Source organism: Oreochromis aureus, linkage group 23 (assembly GCF_013358895.1).
Source record: "Oreochromis aureus strain Israel breed Guangdong linkage group 23, ZZ_aureus, whole genome shotgun sequence".
NCBI classification, from domain to species: domain Eukaryota; kingdom Metazoa; phylum Chordata; class Actinopteri; order Cichliformes; family Cichlidae; genus Oreochromis; species Oreochromis aureus.
In genome coordinates, this window is record NC_052963.1 from 7,307,090 (window position 1) to 7,332,721 (window position 25,632).

Here is a 25,632-nt window from a genome sequence, read left to right on the forward strand (position 1 = left end):
TCTGTGTGGAATGCGACAGGGAGGGAGAATAGAGGAAATCTGTCTTTGTCAGAGCGCTGAGATGCTGCTTGCTATACATACTTAGCGATTCCCTCGCTGACAATTCAAAATGATAGAAATCAGAGAAAATGTGAAGTGACTGAAACAATGTCATATATAGTCGAAGATAAGATTGCCATTAAATATCCTGAGAGCAAAGAGATTTAGTCTAAAGAACTGATTGAGGATCAGCTCTTCCTTTGAGGTTATGTCAGCTATTTTCCAGCCAGAGATAAAAATCGATGCCTCGATGTTTTCTCCAGCAAAATGTTTGTTTAATCCAACCATGTAATGAGGCTTTCTGCCCGCGCTGTGTGCATACATCTGTGTGTAACGTGCTTGCATATACAACAGAGGTGCATCTGACTATAGCCTTGTGTGTACGGTTGTATGTGTGCAGGGTCTTTCATGGCATCCTGTTGAGTAGGAATCTCGCCATTTGTCTTCCAGCTGATTTCTGTAAATGCAGCAAAGGGGGCCCAGCTCCAGTAACTTTATTTTTGGCCTTTGAGCTCTAAGGCTTAACAGATGTCACTTCTCAACTCCTCTGCAGCTTAATGTAGAAAATACTTGTTTTAGTAATGGGTGTGAGAGGAAGGCCTCACCAAGATTGTGTCTCATACTCCACCAGAGACTAAGGAATGAGGTTATTTTATAGAGGATGTAGGTAGATTTCTTTGTGCTAAAGTTCTTCACTGCACTTTCATCATTCTTCCTGTAAGAGTCAGGGTACACCGTGGACAATATGTCCGTTTGTCACCGTTTGTGGCTTTGGATTGTGACGAGAAGCTGGTGGTAATCCAGCGGAAACCTAAACAGGCAGAGGGAGAACAACTCCACACAGAAAGGCCCAAAGTGACCGGGATACCAACTACGGCTCCACCTCGCTACCGTTTAATGGAACATAATCCAGAAAAGATACTTCAGCTATTTCATCAGTGTAGAATATGTATCATCGCAACCCAGCAATAGAAGCTCGAGTGACATATATCCAAGTAAATGTGGTCAGATGGTGGCACCAAATCAAGAGGTACCACTTCAGTGAGGGGGGGATTGTTATAGCAAGGCGAAAGTCCCATGACGTCATTTATATGCCAAACAAACACAACACAACCAATGAAGATGTAGAGGTGATGGTAAACCTGCTGCCTTTTTTCAAACTCAGGGTAGATGTTGCAGCACGGTGTTGGTCTGTGTGTCGCCATTTCTGTCGTTGCCGGGTTTCATAGTTGTCGGGTTTGATTCTTGTGAAGGAGCTGCTCTCATGACTCATCCAGTGATTTTACTCCCTGGCCAATCAGTGGCATGCAATCTGTTGGCGTCACATTTTTGGCTTGAACAGTTTGCTTGGAAGTAGGTACTAAAAACGTTCCTGGTACCAGGTACTACCACCTAATGGAAAACTTGTAGGAACTACTTCATAGTAGCTAAACAGCTGAATGTTTGTTTGTTTTTTAATTATTTAAAGATGTTATTTGTCATGAATTTCCTGCTGTCTCCCGTGTGAGAAAAGACGATCTGCAGCAGGTTGACCAGGTTGAATGGCATTAGTTTTTTCTTACTTGCTAAAGATAAGGCTTTGGCCTGAAAATACAGCATAATTTGCTCCAATTTTTTTTTTATCACATTGTTTAATATTGAAATTAAAGCTATTTTTAGCTGCTCCCAGATGCATTTCCTGACACAACCCCAAAGAGCTTTGTATCTCCTCCTGGGATCAAACTGGGAAACCACTATACTATGAAGTCACTATGCAGTGTAGAAATTAAATGTCAAAAACATGCAAAGAAAAATAATATAAAGTATATAAAAACCAGTGTGGGGCCTTTCTATGTGTGTGTGGGAGCTCCTTCCAGGTAGCCTGACCTCCTCACAGAGGCCAAAGACATCCATGGGGTTCTTCATTGTGATCCTAAATTGATCTTAGGCACGAATGTGAGTGTGAATGGTTGTCTGTCTCTCTGTGTTAGCCCTGCAATAAATTGCCAGCCTGCCCAGGATGTACCCTACCTCTTGCCCCATGACAGCTGGGATAAGCTCCAACCTCCCCATAACCCTGAACTGGTGGATAAGCAGAAGAAGCCTGATATATAAAATGTGGTTTGACATTAGCTCTGCCCATGTCTGGTTTACCTGCAACTGGAACAGATAAAGATCAAACTCTACGAGCTGATACAGGGAAACAAAAATGCCATTTGCTGCTTATCGCTTCTTCCACTTCCAGTTAATGTCAACATCCTCTGCTAAACGTCTGCTTACCTTTTCATCACACTTATTTCTGATGTCCCCTCGAGCAACGCCCTGAACCCTTTAATTACCTCAGTGGAAAACAAAAGACGAGGCTGTGCTTTTTTCATTGAGCAAATGTGAGAGTGGGTGAGAAAACAGTGACTCACCGACAAAAGAACATGCAGATTCAGCAAACATTTCTTTGCGCTGAGGTATTTTTCTTTTCTTTTACTCTGTTTTCTCAGAGAGCAGAGATAGCCAAAGAATGCAAACTGGATCCTGGCCAGAGCAATAAAATTATTTTTTAAATCCTGTCACAGCTGCAGGGTTATGCTGATGGATGATGAAGCGGGGTGTGGTGGGAGACTTGACCTTGTAGCCCAGAGGAAGGGGGGGACCCATCATTAGCGTGGCACCAGGAAGGTTTTACACTTGACCCGACAGCCCTCACTGTCCAGATAAGAGTGAAGGATCAGCTTCGGATCCTCCCCCCTTCCTTTCCTCTGTCGCTTCCATGCACTCTTATTCCCCCCAGTCTAAAAGCCAGCACAGTTACTGGCAGACAAAGAAACAGGAAAGGGAAAAACACTTTGCTCTGGTCTTCACTTCGGCTGCTGTGTTTTCTGCCTCAGCAACACTTCTTCATCTCGCTCCTCCTCCTCTCCCTCCCTCTCCATCCCCGGCGACGGCACAGGGACTTGTTAGAAGACTGATGTCTGCCCCAGTTTAACTAATTAATCTTTCTCAACTCCCAAGCTTTTCCTGAAGCCCAGCAGAAGCCATCAGACCACTGAGTGATCACACCTGGGTTTTTGTGCTGGCGATACATCACATCATTTACAACAGGAGACAAAGGAACAATACTCAGAGTAATGCCTGCGTTGAATTTTTCTTCATATACTGCAAGCAGAAATGTGGTTTTAACACTAGAGAGCTGTAGCTATACCAAAGAACAGACAATGCTGTGTAATCCTTGCTAAGTATGATAAACCCTGCTGGTTAGATGTGTGTACCTACTCATCCCTCCTCACTAGACATCTGCACTGTAAGATAAAGTGCTGTAGTTTGACAATGCATTTGTCAAAAATTCTTGTGGTCACATCTGAGCTCAGTCCCCCTGTGCAGAAACCTCTACTGTGATATTCATGTGCTTCCACATTCGTTTTGTGAGTACTACAAAAATACAGGTGGTGTACTGATAATGATCAAAAAAGGTGAGTACATTTCTCAGTCTCAGTGGTTAACATTTTAGCTATGGACTCTAAGCACTCCTGTGAAAAGAACCACCAGCTTCAAGAACCACTATTAGCAGCAGAAAGGTCAGGACTGTATCAACAGTCCCAAGGAAGAAATACATTAGCAGTGTTACAGAAGCAATTGTTGTTGACCATCAGTCTGGAAAGGGTTATAAGGCCATTTCTAAACAATTTCAAGTAAGAAACATCATTCATAAGTGGAAAACATTTCAGTTGCCAATCCTCTTGGGACTGTCTTGACTGCTCTTGATCAGAAAACTAGCAAAACTTCTGGTTTCATAGAGCTGCACGTGAACGACATTTGGTTAGCAGAACATATGTACAGTAAATGTGTAAACTGTTTAATGTTGACGGTTTCTTAACCTCAGTGGTGGCTATGTAGTCGAAGAGGAATGACCACCAACCAATTTTCAGTAAGCAGCGGGAGGATATTAGTAGTTAGATGTTAGCATTAGCTAGCTAACAGTGTCATATTTTAACTTGTTGCAAAGATGTCCTTTGATCTGACAACTAGCAAAAAGTAAAGGTTAGAGAAACACATTAAAAATATGAACTTAAAGCCTTAAAATTGATATATAATCTATGCCCAGTCTGATGATATTAATCATGCTTTAAAGCATTAGTCATGTTACAGCTAATTAAAAATCGCTTTTTAGGCTTTTCAAACAATCCAGGCTTATCAGACTGGATCTTGGCTGCTCTGAGATCTGTCTCTCTATATAAGAAACCTACAGGAAACACTCGTGTCTCCCTGGGAACTGAACGAGAAACAATAAAAGCCTGTTGTAGTCTATTTTTACACATGACACATACACATTATTTATTCTGATTATACTAAATCGGAGCCCATCCAAGGAAATCTCCTCTGAGGGGACTGGCTTCTTGTCTTTGAACTCAGTGTTGTAGGCAGCATAAATGCCTGTTGGATCTCTTTGAGTTTTTCTGGCAGTAGAAAAGAGATTATACAATGAACAAATTGCAACATCTCATCCCCCAGGAAATAACAAGGGGATTTATGGGAAACGTGGTCCTAATACTGACAAATAGCAAGCACTAGCATAGATCATTTTAGCCATGATCTCATTTGTTTGTCACCATACCCAGATGTTACAGGTAATTTGACAGTGATTTATCAGTGTTATTAATTACCAGACATAACAGATTTCAAATCTGACCTCTTGAGCATGCAGTGTTTTCATGAGATGGTAACAAATTATGTCTTGTTCATCGTAAATCCAGAATAGATAATGTTGGTTCACTGTCTGGGCCAGGTAGGATTGTCTGTCTGCGGTAAGACACAGCATTAGCTCTTATGTCAAAGCTTCATTACGTCCCGGTCCAAGCTGATTGTTACCAGCTGTACTCCAGGATTCAGTCTGTATGTGTACATTAGTCTGTGGACAGTGAGTTATATCCTGAACTGATCTAATGAAGGTCCCAAGAAGGGAAAAAAACGGCAAGATACTGTTGATATGTTTTGGAAATATTATACAAGACTGTATATCCAGTGTATTTCTATTTGCTTCAGGATGATACAGTTTACTACGAATGGGAGCATTAGTGCAGTGGAAACCTTGACCTCTCCAGGACATTTTCAGGTTCAACCCACTGACTTTCAGGTCAGTGTATTATAACTGTACAACACAGAGGGCATAGGAGTAGTGATCATTAGAAGAAGTCATCCAGAATAAAAAGATGTCAACAAACCAATTGATATTCTTGACTCTGGTTATAGTTCTATCCTCTGAAATCTAACTAAAACTAAATGTGTTTTCTTTATTTAATCTTGTTGATTGTTGGAGAACATTTTATACATTTTCCGTTTTATGTAAAATGCATTTAAAAGCATGTTGTTTCCTAGAAGAGGCTGAAAAAAGCCTCAGGTCTGGGAACTGAATCACAAGAGTGGTTTGTTGGTTTGACCGATGACCACAGGTTCAATCCACCAGCAGCTCTGAATTACATTAAGGTCTCTGGCACACTGTATAACCCTTTGTTTGCTGTTGGGATGATGCAAATATATTAGAATGCCATCTGATCTAAGTTTTTTAAAGGCATTTGGTAATACAGATTTATAGCGACAGTGTCAGCAACACTCCCTTTTGAGTCCTAAATTTTGCACCGAGAACAGCCAACAGATTTCTGCCAAAGAACTTTATTTAGTCTGTCAGTTATTTTCTGACACCAGAAAGTGAAAACTGACAGAACAGGACAGAGTGTTGTAGTTAATCCAATATTGGCTTGGATGTTGCCCAGATTAACAATGTCCACATGAGAAGATAGGCGACCAGGACATACTGATGAGAAGTGGGCTGCTGGAACCAGACACACACGGGCGAGCAAAGCGAGCACTCAGTTGATGGAAGGGGCCAAGAAGAGGGGTAATTATGCGTGGCCAACAGAGAACGATGTCCAGGAATCAGCTAGCACCTCAATGCTCTAACATCAGTAGACGAAAGCTACGATGAAGACTAGTGTTCCTATTGTATTGGAAGATTCCAAAACAATAGGAACACTGACTGAAACAATTAGCCACCATCTACTTAAGCAGACCCTTGTAGAATTCACTGTCCAGTTCACTGTCCTTTATACCAGCAATACAAAAACCTGTAAGCTTGCAAATGCCACTGCATTGGTAATCCTGGAGTTACTTAGTTCTAAGATCAAGAATACAACCTGAAGAGATAGCACCATGTAAAGGAGAAGGTTGGAAACATAGGAAGGTACGCCCGAATCTCTACAGACAGATACTGGATGGTAAATGGCCTGTATTTGTATAGCGCTTTACACATCCAGTCATCCACCCATTCACACACTGGTGATGACAAGCTACATTGTAGCCACAGCCACCCTGGGGCACACTGACAGAAGTGAGGCTGCCGGACACTGGCGCCACCAGGCTCTCTGACCACCACCAGTAGGCAACAGATGAAGTGTCTTGCCCAAGGACACAATGACCGAAGCTGTCCAAGCCAGGGCTCGAACCGGCAACCTTCCGATTACAAGGCGAACTCCTAACTCTTGAGCCACAATCGCCCCAAGAAGTGCAAAGGATGTCTATAAATGAGGCTCTGGAACCTGCAAAAAAAAGACTCATAAGTAAAAGTGCTGCTAGGGTAAAGGGTGACTACACCTAGAGGACCCAATGACATCCAAGGTGGGCACCCAGCAAGGAAGCAATGGCACAAGGACAGGCCCACCCAGAGAGAAAGAAGGATCACAAGACACCAATAACCAAACAGCAGTTGCATTGCATGAGAAATGCCCTCAGCCAATTCACATAGGGTTTTTGACTGATGGGTCAGTCCCTTGAACCTAATGATCCCACTTTGTATGAATGTATTGTCAGGATAGAAGAAGTGTTGAATGCTACATTAATGATGAAAAATTGATCCCAGAATGGAGCCTTGGGGAACTCCACAGAGCAACAGTGGGAACAAAGCATTTTTACTTTGAGAAGTTAAATCACTTCAGGGCTGTCGCAGATAGCAACGCAAGTGCTGGAGTGTATTAATCAAAACACTGAGGTCAACTGGATTTTGAGCTGCAGATAGTAGCTTTTTTTAAAAAATGCATTTGGATTACTTGGATTTTTGGAACTTAAAAATATTATTTCAGAATGGTCCCATTAAGTTTAAACACTGCTCTGGCAGCAAGCGCAAAATGTGTGTGCACTCAGACGTTTCCTTCAGCGAGCTGACGGCCCGTTATAGAACTCAGTTCCATGTTGATTTAATAAAATCACACCTAGTTCTCAGTGGGACTTGCACTCTCTCACAGTGGATTGATCCTCACCCCAGCTTGACTTCTAAAGCCAATAAACAGCTATCACATGCTGATCAAGGAGAAGTGAAACTGTTACTTTTGGCTCCCTGTTCTCTGCTTTGATGTGAAGTGACTGGAGGACCTTGGCTGATAGACTAAATATATACAGACATCTGCAGCTCACTTCATTCCTGTTCTATGTTCTTTGCAAACATGTTATTTTTTTGCCTTTTACCCAGTAACTCTGAGAGAGCCACGGTAGGCTAATGAAAATCGGCTGCTGACTTAGAGATTGATTGCACGAACAGCCAATTGGCACCCCGCTACTCCCAGAATTGATTTTATGTAAACCAACAGTGCCACTGCTGCTTCTTCATTTCATTAAATGTGCTAGGGCTTTAATCCTTTTTATCCACAACTTCTATTAGATGAAAGAAAGTCAGACAGGATACCTACAGATCCCCAAACCATGTGTGTAACAGTTCAGATAATTTTTAGCAAAAGCATGGAGAATAAAAAGAAGAGTGTATTTAGCAAGAGAGAGAGCAGAAAAACAAAGCATGTGCCAGATGAATTAGTGAAGAGTATATCATGGAAAATGACTTCTTTACAAAGCCAGGGTCATGTACCTATGTAGGATTTAAAAAGCTTCTATGAGTTATCATGCTATCATTCCAGGCTGTCATTGCCTTATTATTTGGAGGATCAGAGACACTTGTATTATATTTCACTTCTAGCTTCTTTGGAGAACCTTCCACTGCAACCCTGCTGGGCCCACTCCTAACTGGAGGAGTTTTAGGACTTCATAAGTTTTCCCAGAGAAAAGCCACAAGACTGATTTAGCTGTAATCTTACCCTACGTCTTTATAGAAACCAGATCTGCTGCATCATGAGCTGCACAGTCAGATATAACGTAAAACCATTGAAATGACAGCCATCACTGAAGTTACAGGGTATTACTGAGCTGAGCTATTGTAGGCTATTGTATTGTAGGTATTGTAGACTGGTAAAAGTTCATCTATCTATCCAAACCATATATATATATATGTATATATATACATAGATGTATATCTATATACATATATATATATATATATATATATATATATATATATATATATATATATATATATTAATCAGAACTTTGTTTTGTTTGTTTTTTGTTTTGCACAGTAACTTCTGACCTCTGCCTCTGTAAAACAAATAAAATAAAATTGAGCAGAGTGTATTTTGCGCCAAATGAAATGCAATTCTAAAAACTTCATATTACACATGGCCCTTGGACTGAGGCATTGTCACTGGTTGCATGACCTAATAGCACAACGAGAATGGCAGTGAGGCAGAGCGAGAAACATTCAGACCAGGAGCGAGGGGGAAAAAAAGCAGATGAGAGAGTTGAGGTGGGGGATTAGTGGTCAGGGGTATCACGGTCAAAGTCATATCAATTTATGCTGTTAAATTCCTCAAGGCGTCTGCCCTGAAAGCTAGAGGGGGAGCTCGGCGGCATGCTTGTTTACCGCTGATGAGGGATAATTTCATATTCTCTCTCTGTGGCAGGAGTCACCTGATAGGCACTCATACCACTGTATGAAAAATTGGGGCCACGATCACAGCGGGACTGTAATGACATATCAGTCTGCTGCAGTAGCGAGGCTACTTGTATACCTTGCGGCTGGATGGGTCAATTTAGATCACGTTCAGAGGATAAATTAATCAGGGAGCTCGGGGAGAGCATTTCAATTAAGGGAACCTGGGTTGAATTGTGCTCGTCCCCACAGTTAACTGGATTTTGATGAACTTATATTAATTCATACTGTGTCAAACACATTTTAACATCGTTAATATGAATTTCGACTTGTGCAAAAATGACCCAGTAAGACTAAAAGAAACATTTTCCTCATTGCTTTAAGCGGTGAACCAAACGTTGCATGCATCTGAGCACAATAAATGGTGCGTCTTATGCTAACCCACAACAGAAATCCCAACTCCTGCTCCCTTGTTCTGTGGCAATGCATGAGAAGCAGTGCGTTTTGGCTTATCCCAAATGCAGATGTCAGAACAGGCTTCCTGGTTATCTGATCTGACACATAACATGGCAGATCTATCTGGGCACGAAGCAGGAAATGAAAATGACTTTACTCTCTTCTTTTTCATTTAAACTGTATGCTCCGTGATGCATGTTTCATGTTTGTGGGAAGTAAAAAAAACACACACACACGCACACACACCACCATACACAAGACTGTGTCTGTATGTGGCATCGGTCAGGCAGCGGTCAGAATAGGTTTCCATTAAAGGACTTGCTGTTCATGGGTGAAATATTGACAGACATGCGAATGTTTGTCAGCAGACTGAGGTTAAGCTAGACGTGTAAGTGAAATGGCTCTGAGCGTTTGAAGATCGGTTGTTTGTGATGTGATTTTGGCGGCCAACTGGTTAGAGTAGAAAAGTAGAAAGTAGTAGTAGAGAAACGACCTGAACTGACTACAATATAACTGCTCAGCCAAAAGAAAAAATGTCATTAAGTCACAATATCCAACCAGTTCCACAAATAAATGGATTTAGACAGACCGTCTTCTCGGGACTCAAAGTAAGTAGCAAGTAAGATGGATTACTTTACCACCAAAGTCATATGAAATCATAAACTGTATATAAAAGATGGACCTAGCCACCGATTGGCTAAAGTTCTCTCTTGTAGCCCTAAATTGTTTGTTTTGGTGATTTGAATTCTGATGTTACAAATGACGGGTCACCATATGCTCGTTTTCTAACAACTTGGCAAAGACAAGGTAGCCATGCTCTTAGGCCCACAGGTTTATAATCCCTTTGTTTCTACGTGAGGATTATCATTTACAAATACAACATCATGTTGTATCCAGTAAGACTTTGAAACTAGCAACTGAGACCATAAACACTAATGTTAAACCATCCGATCGTATTCCTACAGACTTCTATACAGCAGCATTTATTTTTGCAATCAGAGGAGTTGATTCATATTTGCCAATAAAAATGCAGGTTTAAGGTACTTTTTAAACCTGGAAGTTTTATTCATTTTGATATAAAGTTTAACATATTCTGTTACCACATACCTGAGTTTTAATCCTGCATATCTGAAGAGTTTGAGTCATGCAAACTCTAACAATGTTTGTGCGTATCTGCTGTTTTTACACCATGGAGACTTCACTCGAAATTTCATGGAGTCATTAATGTCCACTGTAAAACAATTCATTAATTTATTCATGTGAATTCTACGGAACTGTAGATTAGTTTTTGTTTTGTTTTTTTTTAATTTGGTTTAATGTTACAATGTGTAAAATCTCACCATTAGAATTTTCTTACCACTTCAAATTCAAGTGCATAACTTATGTTGGTCACTGTAGTGAGTGTAGGCAGCCAGTCCTCAACTGTCAATTTGCTGGCTGTCCACATCTATTTACTTTGGAGTAGGCCGTAAAACTTTGTGAAAAGCCTCTGTTATGAGTTGATGAGCCAGTGAAGCTCACTTCTGTCCGATGATAATGACACTGCTGCGAGTTTTGAGGATGTCGTGAATTTTTTCTGTCTGTAAGCTGGTTTTGACACTGTTAGCCTTTGTTAGCTGCTGTTAGCCGTCTTTAGCAAAACTTTTATTTTATGTAGATATAACAATGTTGGACTCAGACACTTGATGAATAAATATGAGAAATCTCTCTCACTTTTACAATCAAACTGTGAATCAGGTGGAAAGTTTTCGTTTTAGGACACTCAAGTCTAGCATTAGCTGGGATAATGTTAGCTTGTAACGAGCTGTTATTGTTGCTTAGCTAGCTAACTGTAAGCTGTCTGGATATTGGAGGTCACATATCTTATGTCTAATCACACGTCTAATCTGCTGACAGTTTTAGAGCCCTCACTTTAGTTCAGGAGATGAAGGTTGAGCTAGGAGGAAGATGATGACACTTCATCCAGATTTTTTGGGGAGACTGGAATGTGAATGTGCCTGTCTCTACAGCTCTTTGAGTCAGACTTCTATTCTTCAATTGTGCCTTTAAAATAAAATAGACATGACAGTCAACACACAAAAAGGTCAGACATTTTTCATAGTATATTTTCAAGGTATATTTTTTCATTAAAAAAAAAAAAATTCAACACAATTGAGTGCACGACATACTGAACGAAGGATAACGAATTTTGGAATGTGATACCAATACCAGCATTGGTATTGATACTGTTGATATTTGGACTATTCCACCTTTAGTTTCAGCTGTAATAAAGAAATATTCCTTCTGTCCCCTTTTGTATATTTTAGTGGTGGAACCATACTTCCCACACTGCTTCAGGAGATGCAAGCAAGACAAGCAGTATAACCTTATAAAATAGTTGGCAGGCACAGTTGGTGTTGTGTGTGTGAGTTTTTACGCTGCATTTATTTACTTTGAAAAGACTAGGACCAGGACTAAACAAAACAACTTTTACTGGATTCTTTGTGATACTGAACCAAATATTTTACCCCCTTTTTAAAAGTTTAGGTTGGACCCGTTTTGCCTTCATAACTGCTTTAATTCTTCGTGACACAGATTCGGCACGTTGCTGGAAACATTCCTTAGAGATTTTGGTCCATATTAACATGACAGCATCTCACAGTTGCTGCACATTTGTCACCTGCACATCCATGATGTGAATTTCCTGTTTCACCACATCCCAATAGTGCTCTATTGGATTTGGATCCGGTGACTCTGGAGGACATTGACTTCTGGCATTGACAAAGCATTTTGGCCCCAAGACCTGCCGCTCACTGAATATTTTCTCTTTGTCTGTCCATTTTTGTTAAGCCCTTGAGGTGCTTGTGTGGATCAGCATGTTGAAATACTCAGACCATGCCAGATTCAAAGTCACTTAAAGGACCTTTAAAACATGTGTGGGGGTGTTTCTCCTGTGTTACTGTGGTGGTTTTCTGGTGTCCACAGTCTCATCCGAGGATGAGAACCTTTGTCCCGCCACATCAGCAGATTATTATTGGTGAGCAAAACGATTACCGAACCATATGTTTCATAACAAATCAGAGCGCGGAGACAGACAAAGATGCAAGCAAAGTGTCTAACTGAAGATCTGAGGGACCCGAGACAGGGCAAGGCCATCCCACGTGCCTGTGTGTGACTTGGCTTTGTTGGAGAACGCTCGCTAAAGGAGATGTTGCTCAGCACTGAGAAGCAGTGTTGATGATAAGTCAGAGAAGGCAAACAGCGAGAAGGGAGACAGAAGCAAGAGGTAAATAGAGATAGCACTGATGAAGAGAGGGGACGTGAGAGCTGGTTAGCGGTTATAGACATGAACTCTGGCTGAACCCCCCAACTGGTGGCAGCCTTCTCTACAACCTCAACGGGATGAGACATTAGGGTAGGACTCAGAGAGCCCGACATCCAGCCGACAGCAAGACATGATATCTTATTTTCCCGAGCTGCGCTGACACAAATTCCACTTATTGTTTTTTTTTTTCTCATGCCTGTGGAGAGAGAAAGAAGTTTCGCACACAGGAAAACTTCACTCCCAGATGTTCATGCAGTTCCTTTGCTTCTAATCCAAATAATTTTCAGAGCGTTTTCCCGGATAAAGACGTTCGTCTTGTCAGGAGTCTTTTGATTGAAAGAAATCCTTGACCTTCCAGTGCCTTTAAATTAAGCTGAAGGAGCACTATTGCATGTGCATGCAATTCTATCTGTCAATCCTTGAATGAATATAAGACATGTGGACAAGCCTTCACCACATATATGACACAGTGAGAGCGTGTGTGTGTGTGGGTGTGTGTGTCTGAGAGAGAGAGGGGTAGAGCGTGCAGCTCCATGTTAGAGCCCTTTGCAGTCAGAAAAGATGAAACCCACGTTCACGATATATATTACACTTAAATTACCTCGAAGGCTGAGAGGTGTAGATTGCTTTTATCGCACAGTATCCGACATCTACGTGCAGTGGTGGAGCATTTTTTTTTCTCCATTTGATCTCATGCTAATTTGAAAGCAGACGTTAAAACGGTATCGAATAGTCCTGAACCTGTGCCAGTGTGTCACCTCTCTGCAGCTGTGCCTCCGCGCCTCTCGCTGATGGGAGCTTCAGCAATTAAAGCTGAACAAATAAATGGCTATCACATCGCAGAGAGAGAGAGAGGTGAAATTGGCCCGGTTCAAGCATATCAATCAGAGCAGATGTGTGTTTAGATAATAGAAAGACCACAGCGGGGCACGCTTCTGTCAAGTGTTTCAGAGCAAGACTCACTGCAGTGTAGACTACACCCACTTCAACACAGTTTATAATATATATCCTCTGGTTAAACGCAGTAAAACAAGTAATACTGCTGGGCTAAAGCAAACACTTTGTCTTTCCTTCGAGATGTGTAGCTACCGGGTAAACCGCTGTTGGAATGGGCTGACTTGGCAAGCTAGGTGACAAGTGTGTTAAGAGATCCAAACATCACCAACTGTAACAGCCCATGCCAACTAATATTACTTACTAATCTAGCAGTGAGAAGACCAGCCTGGCATCTGTCAAGCAGCCTTTCATTTTGGGAAACTCGTGCCAAGAATTAAAAGCTGGTCTGAAATCGACTCTCGCTCGGCCTCTCAAACATCAGCTTCTTCTGTCAGCATCCTCTTCAGTCTCTTCACCTGTGCTATGACATCCGTACTGAGGATCCCAAGCTGGCTTTTGGGGGGGGGGTTGTTCCTTGTCCACACAAACTACACAGTGCAAGAAAAACAGCTCTGTGGTGCAGAGGACTGGGGATGAAACAGTCATTACCCTTATTAAAACTCAATAAAGCATTAAAATGGTTTTTCAGTTCTTCATTTTAGGCCAAACTACAGTGGCCCTGAGAGTTCAAACTCAGCAAATAGCACAAAACACAAGGGAAACAGAGCAAAAACCACAACTGAAGTTGAATCAGACAGAAAAAATGCTGCAAACACTCAGAAAAACAAACAAAAATAACAACTCATAAAGTGTTTTTGGGGAGATACAATGAAAGTTACAAGCTAACAGTAAACGGCTAATACCAGACATGCACCTACAGTATTATTTGAATCACGTAATTAAACTTTATGTTAGAAATGTTATACTTGCAGCTTTTTCTCCCTCACAACACTGAAGAACCCTCCACCTCTTTTGTCTCAGTGTGATCCTTCACTTATTTCAGTCTCTCTGAATTCCATCACATTGTTGTCTCTCAAAAACACTTCCACTGTGTTTTTGTGAGTTTGTTTTTTTCTATTTCTGCTGTGTTTTGGCTGCTTTTGCATCATTTTTTCTATTTGCTGTTATTTTTTTAAGTTCCAGTTTAAGTTGTTTAACTCTTCCAGTTGTATATTTAAGCAGTTGGTTACTAACAGCCTGCTGCACAAACATACACAGTTTGACAGGCACAAAACTGTATCTTTGTCCCAACAATGAGATTCCTAAACAGCAGTTAGCTGAAAACTTGGCAAATCTCAAAATGGTATGCAGTGTAAACCTAAAAACATTTGAGGACACCGGACAAACGGAGGACAAATGAAAAAGTGGCAAGCCCAAGACGTTAGCTACAGCAGGTGAACAGTATCTGCAAGTCACATCGTAAAGAAACGCACTGGGCCAGATGGGTCGTTTGCTATGTCATAAGTGGTAAACATAACCTTTTGTTGGATAAATGTTTTGCAACTAGAAAAAAAGTTCTAAAAGTTATAATCCTACTAAGTAGCTTAATAGTGGACAGGTTGTATAATCAGATTACATATATTTATAGTTCCTAAAGAAAATGAGCTAATTACAAGAAATGACACTTTTCAGAATCATATATATGCCCCTCACTGAGCCACTGTCACCAACTGTAGGAGCTGTCTGAGGTGACAGTTGTTGTGAGTTGCTGCTATAAAAATAATATTGAACTGAAATCGAATTGGATAATTGTGCATTTATTTGTATGTATATTTCCTGAGTATTTGTTTCATTTTAATAAAATAATATATATTAGTCTGATTAACTATATATTGCTCTGTAGCTCAATCTCAATCAAAATCAGGGAGCAGTACAGCATAGGAATACCTAAATAAAGTACAAGTACCTTAAACCTCAGTAAAGTAAAAATACTCAGTTAAATTCCTGCTAACAGCCGTGCTCTCATCTAATGGTGCTGGGGACTGTTAAGACTTTGGTGGGGGAGCGGCACCAGCGGTGGCCAATCATGTTTTTGGGAGGATGGATTCTACATATTCATAAGCAGAATCTGTTTATGGAGAAATCAGAATTTCTAGGACGAGTGTCTTTTATCTGGACTTCCTGCTTGTACATGCAGTACTTGCACTTTGAGACTGCCTGTCTGCCTGTGGCTGACTACAAAGTCTGCTTGCCATTCAGCTAAGATGGCAAGCAGAAGAAGTTTGAGCCTAAGAGGCAGCAGCAGCAGCATCTTCGAGCATTTTGCTTTACTGCCACAACTGCACATTCCAAACAGAGTCTCGGCTGGGTAAGAATGCATACACTACTGGCCAGAAAACCAGGCGAATTAGCATAAGTGCCATGTTCGATCCATCAGCGGGGGACTCAAATGGCTGCTGGTCCTTATCCCATCCCACTCTTGGCCTTGTTTGCGGAGGAAGTCGTGAACTCGGAGAGAGGGGAAAGGGAGAGGCCGTCTGTTTAAGTTGATATTTGCTCTCAAAGTAATTTGGAGCAGATTTTTTGGAATCAGTGAAAGGGCTTCGCTGTAATTCCCTTTCATGCTCATCTTCTATCTCTGAAGTCACCATGGGGCCTAAACAGCAGCATAAGGATGCCAGATGGATTAGAGGGATTCTGTCTCTCTCTCCCTCTCTCCATCTCTTTCAATCGCAACATGTTTTGTGTACAGGGATCCAGAAGGCAGATGACAGAAGACCAAATCACACTGGCTCTTTCTCACTGTCACTCTTTCCTTTCCTCACAGTAACTTACTCTGACATGTCATTTTTTTTTCTTCTAGTGCTTGCTGGACTGATTTCCTCCCTCACATCGTGACTTGCTTGAGCAGTTGCTGGAAAATGATGACAAAAATTGCCAGTTTTTTTTTATTGTTTTACAATAGAAAAGCTTTTCATTCATTTGGAATCCGAGCTCATCGGTAAAGCTCTCGTTCCACTGCTGGTTTTACTGCTCAGTTCAAATTAAAACGTGTCCTAAATATTAACTTTTAAATAAATAATGACATGCATGCAACAGCAGGAGTCAACAGCGATGTCTCAGACATAACACACAGGGAGGGATACCCGATAGGGGTTTATTCTGCTTTAGCCGCAAACTCCATGAAGACAATGGGTGCCAGGCATTGCTGTGAAACGTGGAGGGAAAGCAATAAAAGCTGTTTTGCTGCTGCTGCATTGTTTTAAATGCCACGCGAGTGCTGATATATATATATATATATATATATACATATATATATATAAAGTTTGCAGTTACTTTGTTGGAACAGTCCTGGCTTATTACTGATGAACTGTCTTGTTTTAGATTACTGTGCACAGTAAAACTCGCTCCCCTCAATGACAGCTGGAGGTAACATGTTAAGTGCTATGGTGGAAAAAAAAGAAAAAGAAAGAAAGAGCAAAGCCCCACAGGTCAGAGTCATCTGCCTGGGATCTGTTCGGTGGGGTTACGAGGATCCTCGTAAATATCTCTCGCCAGCTCATCAGCTGCACTGCGCTGCACACTGTTTCCCGACGAGGCCGTGGGCTGGTGGAAACGAACTATGATGGATGCAGTGTGGCATGGTCACAGTGAGAACACCACAACATTACTGCTTGTGAACAGTACAGTGCTTGTGCCTGTGCAAATCAAGCTCAATTTGTATTTAAGTGAACAGTAAAGTTCTTCTATTTTCCATTATCCAGTTTTTAGCTTGTAAGTATCGACAGAATTTTACATTTCATGTTTCTAATGTGAAAAAACTGCACTTTAATGTATTGTAATAAATAGCATGTATAGTCATATGAACAAAAGTACAGTCTAAGGTTTTACCAACCAGGTCATATTAAAAGAATCAGTAGAATCAGTTTACTAGATCTTAAAGTTTGGTAAATACTACCACAGATGGACAACATGAAATGACATATTACAGCATGTCATTATTTATTTAACAAAAAACAAGACCAAATGCAGCAGTAGTGTGTGCCATCACTCAGTAGCTTGTAGGACCACTTTAGCAGCAATATGTTGAATTAATGGTTGTCTGTATGTTTTCGTCAGCCTCTCACATCATTATGGAGGGATTTTGGTTCAGTCTTCTTTTCAGCCTTCCTTCAATTGTCATTGAGATTTCCAGGCATTCATTTATGCACAGCTCTCTGAAGGTCCCACCAAAGCCTTTCAGTGTGGTTCAGCTCTGGACTCTGGATCACTGCAACACATCGATTCTTCTTTTTTTCAGCCATTGTCTGTTGTAGATTTGCTGCTGTGCTCATTGTCCCTCTGCTCAAGTCAGTTAGTTAGTCAAACTGTAGCTGTTCAACACATGGCCTCGTATTTGATTCTGGAATATGTTTGAAAAGAAAATCAGATATTTCCAAAAATATAGAATTATTGCCTCTCTGTTTATTTCAAATGTAGTGTTAAAAAGCAGATACAACAAGCTGAAGCTAAAGTAACGTCCACTTTGGTTTGTTTTACGTGCAATACAGATGACCAAAGCCCGTGTTTCTGATTTTATTAAGCGTTTGATGAAATCATATGGAATTAATCCTGAAAGCATTCCCGGGACATGAAAATCATGCAAATGTTCGATAATCACTGTTTGGCAGTGGTCATCCAATGGACTGGAGGGCTGCCAGTTTGAACCTGTGTTTGGGAATACTGGGTGAGGATACTGAATGATAACTGGTCCCACCCAGAGCAAAAAGTCCTTGAGCAAATCATACACCTTGAGTGAAGCCCTCACATGTCCTCAAGGCTGTTGCTCTGAGAATTAATACCTTCTAAGTAGACTTTCCTGCTTAAATGCAAGCTTAAACAGGGATTTTCTGAATGTGACAAGCACTACTTGCTTGTGACAAAACACATTTGCTGGCGAGACGTCTCCCGGGACAAACGTGAAATCCTAGTGTTGGTTGCCATCTCTTCTGTCATGCTGCTTGTAAAAGAATTACTCCCTCCTGCCTGTAGCTACACTTGTGACAAGGCTGGAGTATCGGGCCGCTTAAATTACAACTGTCATTGACTTGCAGTGGTCACACATGCAGATTGAGAGGACCGAGAAGATCCTTTTGCTTTTTCGTCTGGATGTTGTGTTGAACTGGGCCAAGGTTACATGATGAAGTTCATCAAATGATTGTTCATTTAAGTTGGCACATGTTCTTTTAAAGTAGATAAGTTGCATTATTGAATATAAATAAACTGTGTTCCATTTGTTTTTCTTGCTAAGGGCAAAAAATGGAAGCAGCCTCAAATTAAAAATGACAAAGCTTACAAAGCCATGTTTTGCTGAGACATCGTATCCTTGACCAAGGTTTTCCAGGATTTGCCTCATCCACCACCACCTCACACATCCCTGGCAGCACGGTCTCACCAGGTGGTTTGACTTTACAGCCACTTTTCCACTTGAGGACTTAATGCAGACGCACGGTCCCAGCTGGAACTCATTAGGCCTATGGCTCAACCACCTAGGCCAAAATCATAACACCAGCTCAATCAGCTGGTGCAGGGGGGCCTCTGATGGACGGGAGGACGCTGAAGAGATTTTAATGTTGGGCCACCACAGGATAATGCTTTCCACCTATAATTAGGTTGATGCAATTTGGCCATTGGTATAATATGATCACTTGGCTAGTTTTAGACAGATTTCAAAAAGAAGAAGCATATCAACTGCTCTCTCTCGGGGGCTGAAAACAATCTGCAAGTACAGCATTATCCATGATGGCAAACATTAGCCTATTTGTCATTTAACCTACAAATCCGACAGGCAAAGATCCTTTTGTGCGTTACCCTGCAGTTATAATGTTCATGGCATCTTGATGAATGTAAGCACATTTACCATCCTTTCACCCATGATTTCTTCCCCAGCCACTGAGACATAGACCAGATTGTTTTGGTACATTCACCAGCTAGTTGCTAATGTTGTGTCATTTGGCAATGAATAGGTAGTGAACAGTCTTTAAAGTCTTTTTAATGGAAAAGTTTGCTTGTGCTGAAATTAAGCTGAGAGCCAAAACAACAGGCTAAAAGACATTAAAAGGTTCTATGGGAATGTGGGGAACCCTTGCATCTGCTTTCACACTATACATATTAATATGATTCACTGTTAGTATGGAAATATTCTTTATTGTAGCTTACATTTAGGTTTTCTCTGCATTGGAAAGGCTTGTGTGTGAGACACCTTAAGCTAACATCCATAGTTCCTCTAGTCTTTGCGGGTTAGATTACTTTATGAGCCTGTTATATGAATTATTAATATTTATTTGAATATGATTGTAGGGTCTTACCTTGCAATATAAAACACCTTGACGTTCTGTTGTTTACAACCTTTGATAAATGCCACCATGAAGCTTGAACAATATCTCGTACATAAACACAGAAATGTAAAAACAGGAAACCGAGCTAAATGTCAAAACACAAAGTGCTAGCAAGACTTAACAAAGGCTGAGGGCAAAGACAGATTAGATAAACACAAAAATGAGGGATAATTAAATGAGACACTAATGAGGGCGGGAAAAGTACAACTAAACACAACTGAGGATAACAACAAAAATCCAGAATCAATATTCAGCAACAAAATAGAAGTAAACTGAGAATAATAACAGCCGGACCACATTAAAAAAAAAAAAAACAGACATGAAAAGAGTGTAAGTACAATGCATGTCGCCAGCTTTTCTTCTCAAAAAGCACAATGGGGTAAAACTATATTAAAACAACAAAAACAAAAACAAATTGAACTCTCCCACAATTCCCAGGATCCTCTGGGACCCGGACAGCAACAAAGGCCTCTGAGAACCTGAAGAAATCCATGCAAGTTGTGGCCAGTGGGCCAATCTTTCTGCCGTGCTGACACGTTTGGAGTCCTCAAAACAATGATTCAGCATGATGTTGTAACTGACTGGTACTACACGCCCGTTGATGTTATGTAAGAAGTACTTCATATGTCTGATATTTAGTCCCTGGATCTTCTGATGTGTGAAAGATCAAGGTGTGTGCAGATGGCGTGCAGGTCACTCAGGGCACTGCTCCATCTCTCGGTCTCTCGCTGCTGTGTGACACTCACAAACACAGGGCGGTTTAGCCTCTGGCTGACCTGGCCTTGGCATCTTGTCAGCTTGTCTAGTAAGCAGTCCTCGTGGTAGCAGTTTGTTTGCAGTTTGTTGGTTTTTAATTCAGCCGAAAACAGTATTTGCACTATATTTATTTAAAGAAATGTATATTATTATTATTATTATCTATTTGATTTTGGAAATGATAGGGGTTTTTGGGGGGTCTTCTGGCTAAGAGGTCATTCAGTGTGGCCTGGCCATGGTCTGGTCCACGTTTTGGGAGCCAGATTCTGCTCCAAGGGTCTTTACAGGTCTGTGAGGTCGCTGAAGCCTGAGCCAGGCGGAACAGGGAGACATCTGTCCAGGCCTGGAAGGATTTCACGCTTCTGGCCGTGCAAATGATTTAGGCCCTAAAGGACTACCTGCTGGGAGAGACTCCCAGTGGGTTAACCTGACACAGATGGATCCCCGGCCAGCACTGAACACACACATGCAGAAGCACACACGTGTGCACGCACATATATGAGGGTGAAGACAGATGCAAGTGTGGACATAGTGGAAGAAAAACACACTTACGCTGAAGACTGACATGCAAAAATCCACTGCCACTACGCACACAATCGCACAATTTCACACACACTCTGTCCTCTCAGGCCTCACAACACAGATGCGCATTTTCCACAGACAGGCCGACTGATGTATGTCATACCACACAGGGAACAAAAACAGCAGCCATGAACCACAATGTGCATGTAAGGATTTTTCTTTATTTCCTGTTTTATTTATTTATGATGGACATGATCCAATCAGAACTGGTTGTTTAGTTGGTCTTGAAATTACAGTTTTATGCATGTATTTACTTATTTACTTATTTATTTATTTATATCTTTTCTGATTTTATTTGTCAGATAGCTGATGCACTTTAAAATGTATTTGGTAAATTGTAGTTGCCATTTCAATTATATGCCCATTTCAACAAATACCTAAGATTACCAATATATTGGCATATATCGGTAATATTAGCTATTTTCTTAAATATAAATATCAGCATTTTAAGAGATAAGAGAAACACCCTTCAATAATGTTACGAGTGTTGGATTTGCATATTTTGTCCACCAGGGGGCACTCTGCAGCTTCTCGTTTGGCAACAAATCTTTCTTTGAGTATTTACATGTAAGCACAAACCCGACAACACAAAGCATTTACTTATTGCATCACTGAAATATGCAGTATGAATACACCAACGCATAAACAAGGAATTTTTTGTTTTGTTTTATGAGAGGGAACAGAGAATATTTACTGAAGGAAGAGCTCATGTATTTTGTAAAGGTAGAACTGACACTTATGTCTGAAACTTGAGCCTAGTGAAACTTGTTACCCTGGAAACGGACTCAGATCGGAAACCAGTGGAAGCCTGTCTGAAGGTAACAAAACACCTCTAAAACTCTTAAACTGTTTAATCAACATGTTGGATCTTGTCCGTTGCCACAGGTTTGCTGTTTTCACTGTCAGACTAAGCTTGGGTGGCTACAGTTTCATATTTCACACAGATGTGAGGGATGCAATGATCTTTCATCCAAGCCTTCAGAACTTTATTGTTTTACATTTCGTGAAATAGTAGAGAACAAAGTAGGAAGATACAGATAAGATATACTGACTTATGTCCAACTATGGACCAGAAGTCAAATACTGCGTTTTACACAACACAGCTGGCTCACTAGAACATCACACTCACATGTGTCACAAAGTTTTGACTGCAACACAGACACATCACAGATTAGTATTATAAAATAATACTGTAATACAACCCGACATACTGTATACTGACACTGCTTTGTATAACAGCCTGAGTATACAGTAGAAGAAACTAGAGGCTTTGCTTGAGTCCAGTATTTGCTACAAAGAGCTCATATCTTTCTGAGAACTTTTAAGTTGCATAATATGTTCAATTCAAAGCCATATTATGAAAAGAAGGAAACGTTTCCCTTTAATAGCTAACCAAATTTGCCCGATGAGCCTGACTTACTCGTCCCAGTCGTCTCTCCTAATTCTGTAAAGCTGGCTGTAAACTCGCCTCTGTGGAGTGGCAGGGATCAGCAACATCTGGCCGGGACATCAGGAAACGCCTCTCCTTCTCTATCTAACACACACACACAGACACAAACACACACTGAGGCACTGGTACTCAGACGTGCACTCCAGTGAGCGTGAGGATCATGAACATCTGGCTTCCCAGACTTCTCCCAAGAGGGAATTGACTTTTTGTTGTTTTTCACCAACTGCCTCTCATTTCAGTTTTTGGTTCTTCTCTACTTAGTCTGTTTAAATGTGGGCACACTTGTGTAGTCTTACTTAACTTTCCTCCCTCCTACACTGCAGTTATGCAGTCATGTCAGAGGCCTGTATGTACAATATTTAATTAGAGGCTGTATAAATAATTTATCTGCGCTGTATAGATTGCGGTCTGTAGCCCTTTCTTGGACACATCTCTTATAGTTACTGAATCACACGGTCTTTACAGATTAATTATGAGCCGTGTCTGACATGTAACGTGAAAAAGAATTATTTATGTCAGCCACTGAAAAGTTATAGCAGGTGGAGCTGTAACACGAAGGCGGTGGCAAGTGCACACAGTCCTCCAATCACAGCTGAGTTTTGCATCTAGGCGAATGTTATCAAACCATATAAATACTGCATTTATTTTTTTTCACATTTTGTAGAAGCTAACTCTATTTCCCACTTCCAGCTGCTATGCCAAGCTCTGACTCAAATTTATGGAGCCAGTTTTACCCTTAAAAAGGAGATTCTTGGCATCAACGCTTCCTGGTTAATGAATAAATAATAATTATGTAAATAAAAGGGTCTAGTCACTGTGACATCACCCATTGGCTTGTGAATTCCCGCTTGGCTTGAGCTTGGGCGCGCTCATTAGGTAGCGACTTGTCCACATGGAGGTTGCCATGCCCTAAAGCATAAGCTGCTTTACTGTCTGCTTTACTTACAGTGCAGCCATAATTTATAAAATTAACATTGTAATGTGTTTGATAATACCTAAAACTACTGATTGGGACCAGACACTTGTCTTAGAAATGTTTACTGAGATCATAAATCGAGCGAGCATTAGAGTCAGTATCCATAGATTTTTTACACTATCTGACTGCTTCTTGGAACTAGAAGATTCGCCCCCTGCTGGGTGTTTGCTAGAATGCAGCTTTTGGCACTTTTGCATTAACTTCACATTTTAGACCTACAGGCTATGTTTAACCATACAGACGGACCAAACTGATATTGTGAACCATTTAGGAACCTATCAAACCAATCCCAAGGATCAAAACAGTAGAGCTTTACTAATTCCTATATTATTGCTGCTCTGTAATGAATAGTTTCACCTTTGGCCTTCTGGAAAATCATTAAAAGGCGATTGGACTAATTCCCACTTTCACTGCATATTCTTTCGCAGGCTACTTGGAAAGTTTTCAGATCACAGACCTGCTGTCGATCTGAACAGAAAAGGAGTTGTGACTTGTTTTAATGACTCATGAATTGACTGGCAGCTTAACATTTGTTTATACTGATGGATTAAAACTGCTGTCTAAAGCATTAGTATGTGATTAATTAATTAAAAATGAGCCATTTGGATTTAATCACTATTGTTGCAGTCATCTCAGCTGACAGCATGCAAGGCAGAACTCACAGCAGTCTCACCTCCAATTATATTCTTGCTTAATTCATCTGTTCAATCCCATTTGGAGTCTGCGGGGCCTATTTTGGTTTCTTTGTGAAGCGAGCGAGCCAAATAAAAAACAGTCAAAGCGAGCTGCTGCGTTCGTTTCCTCAAGGGGTGCCCTGCTTTACCGTAAGCCCATCAGGGCCTGTTTCTACACACATTAGTGGTTAATTATTATCAGTCTATAGCCATAATGAGCTCTGCATCGACCTGTGGCTGTATGTGCAGCAATAATATTACTTAAAGGAAAAACAATCAGCCGGCTTTTCCCAGTGAGCAGTCTAAAAGGTTTGCAAGGTTTGCAGAGATAATAGTTGATTGATTAGAGAGAAAATGGGAAACAGAGGTTGTGTATGTACTGTTATTTATTGTGAGTGTGCTCATATGGGCGTGTGTGTGTGTGTGTGTGTGTGTGTGTGTGTGTGTGTGTGTGTGTGTGTGTGTGTGTGTGTGTGTGTGTGTGTGTGAAAAGACAAAAAGTGAATTCCTGTAAAGTGTTTTTAAGCTGCTATTTTTTTTTTGTCTCTTAAAATTCAATATCGCTGTGATATCAATACCATTTTTGAACGCTATTATCAAAGCCGGCGTGCTGCTTCCCCGCACAGATCTGTTTCTCTGCTCAAACTGTGGCTTTTCACATCTGTCTTCAGATACAGCTCTAACTTAGATAAGATCTTAGGAACACAAATGTTAAAATATCCCCTAAATAAAGCCTTGCATGCTCTTTTCATTTGTGATAGTGACGTTTCCAGGGCTTCTTGGTTTGACCCACTGCAAATGTGACTTTTCTGATCTTCATATGTCAACAAGCCATGACAGCTCATCACCTCCCTCTGTCTAAGACTCACTGCTGCAGTCAATGCCGTGCTTTATGCTAAGAAAACAGTAATTTACCATGCAGCCACAACCACACCGGCTTTATCACTCCCACTCACATTTGTAGGCCTACTTTCATTTGACCCTTTCCAATACAATTCAATTCACTGTATTAGATGTCAAGTCGATTTCACTGGTATATCACCAAATCATAACAGTCGCCTCAAGGTGATTTATATAATACAGAGAAAACCCCCCAAATCAGATGAACCCCTATGAGTAAGCACTTGGTGAGAGTGCGAACAAAAAACTCCCTCTTAACAGGAAGAGACTGTTGACTAGTTGGGGTGAGGAGAGAGAGACGGGACAAAATATAAGCTGTTCGATTGTGAACTGTACAGCATGGTTTGAAGAGAAAACGCACTTACTTAAATTAGATATTTTTAAAGGTGTGGCCGGAGCCAGCAGGGAACTTCCACTTCCTGTTATTCACAGAGGGCAGCTCATGAGATAGTCAGCAATGAATAGAAGTGAATTTTGCTAATTCAAAATAATTATTGACACCTTTATCATTATTTGGTTAATTTAT